This window comes from Orycteropus afer, unplaced genomic scaffold, assembly GCF_000298275.1.
Source record: "Orycteropus afer afer isolate SDZICR_OR568_19922 unplaced genomic scaffold, OryAfe1.0 scaffold00271, whole genome shotgun sequence".
Taxonomy (NCBI): Eukaryota; Metazoa; Chordata; class Mammalia; order Tubulidentata; family Orycteropodidae; genus Orycteropus; species Orycteropus afer.
Window position 1 is genome coordinate 1,010,990 of NW_006921858.1, and position 4,064 is coordinate 1,015,053.

Genomic DNA, 4,064 nt, shown 5'->3' on the forward strand with positions numbered 1-4,064 from the left:
TGGATGAACTTGGAGGACATTATGCTGAGTGAAATAAGTCAATCACAAAAGGACAAATATTGTATTAGTCCATTACTGGAAAAGTTAAGGAAAGGTTTATCTATAGAAGGAAATTTTCTTTGTTGGTTACCATGGGCGGGAGGGGAGGGAAGGGAATGCTTTTAGATAGCTAGAGATAAGTATTGATTTGAGTGAAAAGAAGGGCAATGTACCAAATGTGAGTGACCAATATGGCAGCATTGAGGATGAGAAAGACATAGAGAGGTATACGGGAGGTACAGACAACAAAGATGAACCCTTTTGCACATACAGTACTGTGTTGTCAGTGAAGACAAACATGGGTATATGGGTGGATAGATGGGTGGACAGGCTGAATGATAAAGTATGTCTATGAAATGGGGAGTGTATCCACGATCATGTATAGGGTTGGCAGACAATGGTCCTATAAGTTTATGTGAATAATCAGAATTCCCAGATATATAGTAGAGCTGACAAGGGGAAGGTTGTGGCCACTGCTTAGTCACAGCCAGCTACCCAGAGGGACCGAGTTGTTGAACCTGTGATCTTGGGACCATAGTTGCAGGGGACATCAAGCTCAATTGGCATAACATACTATACAAAACATTGTTCCACTTCCTACTTTGGCGAGTAATGACTGGAATCTTAAAAGGTAGCAAGCTGCCATCTAGATGCAACGATAGGTTTCTCTTTGTCCAGAGCAAAGAAGAATGAAATAACCAAAATTAATGGAAACAATTAGTCCTTGTGACTGGTACACCATCTGATCTGCAGCCTACACAACTATGAGATCAGAAGAACTAGATGGTGCCCAGCTACCACTGTCATCCACTTGGAACTGGATCTATGTAGGAGATCCTTGAGAGAGAGGGAGAACAATGTGGCACAAAACTCAAAATTATTTGCAGGAAAAAAAAAAGGCGGGGGGACCAGGTCTGCTCGTCCAATAGAGCCTGGTGGAATCACTGAGACTATGGCCCCTAGCTGCCCTTCAGGTCTGGAATTGTACCCACACCTGTGGTTTCCAGTTAAATAAAATGAGTTGAACATTTACCTGAGGTAGATACACTCCTTGGAGAAAACAATCATGGGAGAAAGAAGGGCTGCTTATGCACAGGGAGACAGCTCAGGGGGCAGGAGTGCATGGAGGGATGGACACTGCGAAGAGGTAGCTGTGGGGAGGTGGTGGGAGGTGAGCTGTTGCACTGTGGTAAACTGTGGTCAATGTCATGAGACAAAGTGTACGTGTACTGCTGTATGGAAAGTGAACTTGCTCTGTAAATCTTCACCCAAATCACAATAATATAAAAAAAAGAATTCAGGTTAAACAGAGAATGATATATTTCAAATCTAGAAAAGCACATAAAACAATATGAAAACACGTTCTATCAATAAACATCTGAGATAAAGCTACAACTGAATAAAATTAAATTTGAAGACTCCTGTCTATTTATTTCACACTCATCTTTTTCCCTCTCCCTCCCCTGTCCCAGGTAATCATGTCCATGAATTTTTTTTTTCATTTCCATGCTTGCCTTTATACTTTTACTACCTATATATGTAAGTATTGCTAAATAATATTTGGTATGACTGTACTATATTTTAATTAGATTGTTTTATACCGTACATATGTTTCACATAATTTTACTGCCCTCCATCACCTGTGCCATTTGCCGTACAGTATTTGTTTAACCATGATTTGTAGTAGGCCCCCCCCCCAATGTTATTATTTCTTTAAATAGTTGGTGTTTGTTTGGTGGCACAATGGTTAAGCACTAGAATACTACTTGAAAAGTTTCTTGTTTCCACCCAGAAGTTCCCTGGGAGAAAGATATGTGATCTGCTTTTGAAAGAAAATTCCTAGATAGGTTTGGGGAGGAGGAACCACATATATATATATATATATATATATATATATATATATATATATATATATATATATATACATACATATACACACCAAATATTTTGAATGGTTATCAGGGATAGGAAGGAAAAGGGGAAGCTTTTGTTTGTGGGAGTTTACGCTAATGGTGGTGGAATATTTTGGAAAAGGATATCAACAATGGTGGCACCACATGAAAAATGTCATCAGTGTCCTGGAGGGAGGGAGGGAGGGGAAGATTATCGCCTTGAAAATCCTATGGAGCAGTTCTATTCTGTATACATGGGATCACCAGGAGTCAAAAGTGATGAATGGCAACTGGTTTAGGTTTTTTTTTTTTTTGGTCAATATTTTGTTCACATTCTTTCTTGAGTCTAGGCTCTTATGTGTTATGTTAAAAAAAAATATTTATTTACTTACTTGGTTGTTGTTGAGAAGATATGCAGCAAAAATATACTTATTCAATAGTCATATATGTATGCAACCATTCACACTCTCCTTTTCTAAGCTGTTCTTCATCCATTAACATTAATTTACTGCCCCCAAAGGTTCTTCTCTATTTTTTCAAGTTGCCTTTGTCAATTCAATCCCATATAGAGACATTTCAAAAGACTATAAAATGCTCAAGGTAGTAATTCTTTACTAAAACAAAACAAAACAAAACAAAAACAAACCCACTGCCATAAGTCAGATCTGACTCATAGCAACCCCTCCTTGGGTTTCCAAGGTGGTATCACTATGGAAGTAGATTACCCAACCTTCCTTCAGAGGAGTGGCTGGTGGGTTTGAACCACCAGTCTTCTGGTTAGCTGTCAAATGCCTTAGGAACTACGCCACCAGAGCTCCCTAGTTAAAACTAAACTATGGTTTTAAGAAGACTTCAGAGGATATTTTTGGTTAAAGGATGAAAGATTATCTCAAGGCAATAGTTTTGGGAGTCCATCCAGCCTACATGGGTCCAGAATGTCTAGAGTCCATGAGAATTTGAAATTCTGTTTTGCATTTTCCCCTTTTTGATCAGGATTCTTCTATAGAATCTTTGATCAAACTGTTTAGTAATAGTAGCTGGGCACCATTCAGTTCTGGTCTCACGGCAAAAGAGATAGCTGTTCATGGAGGCAATTAGTCACACATTCCATTTCCTCCTCCTAGTCCTAACTCTTCTTCCTTTGCTACTCCAGTCAAATTGACACCAACTGTTGTGTCTTGAATGGGCCCCTATAAATTTTTAAGATGCCAAGAACTACATAACAAATTAGGAGATAGAACAGAAGCATTAAACACATTATTAGGCCAATTAACTAGGATATCCCACGAAAGCATGACCCTAAACCTCCAAACATAGGAACCAAATCCCATAAGGTGTGTGGGTGTACATAAAAAGCCTCACCGGGTACTTTTTTTTTTTTTCTGTCACTATTGTAAATATGCCTATCATACACAACTTTTGCCAATTAACTTTTTACAAGTGTACAAGTTATTAATGGCAATTACAATAACTAGCTGTGCAATCCCATCTTTAATCAACGTGATTTTCCCATCACTGTTAATTCCTCCTCTCTCCTTCCTGGTAACCACTAATAAATTCTCCTCCATATGAATTTGCCTTTTCTTGTTTTTCAGGTAAGTGAGGTCATACAAAACCTATGCTTCTCTGATTGGCTTATTCCACTCAATATATTGTTTTTAAGCCACATCCATATTGTAGCATGTATCAAGACTTCATTTTTCCTACTAATTGAGTTGTTTTCCATTGTATGTATGTACCACATTTTATTTATCCATTCATCTGTTGATAATGTATTTTGGTTTGTTTCCACATTTGGCTATTGTGAATAGTGCAATGAACACTGGTGTACAAGTCTCTTTCTGAGTCTCTACTTTCAAGTCTTTTCAGTATATACCTAGAAGTGGAATTGCTGAGTCATATGGTAGTTCTATTTTTATTTTTTTGAGGAAATACTACACTCTTTTCACAGCAGCTGTTCCATTCCAAACAGCAATGGATAAAGGCTCCAATTTTCCCCCAATATCCTCACCAAAATTTGTTATTTTATGGGTTTTAAAAAATTGTTTTTTAAATCTTGTTGTTGTTATGTGCCATCCAGTCAGACCCGACTCATAGCAACCCCTCCTTGGGTTTCCGAGGCAGTATCACTAC

General features: G+C 38.1%; 1 protein-coding gene across 1 annotated transcript in view; it reads right to left on the minus strand.

The window, feature by feature from the left end:
• The window catches only part of VIPR2 (vasoactive intestinal peptide receptor 2), a 356,746-nt gene that overhangs the window by 81,716 nt on the left and 270,966 nt on the right, over nucleotides 1–4,064 (minus strand). The gene's annotated exons all lie outside the window — the stretch shown is intronic.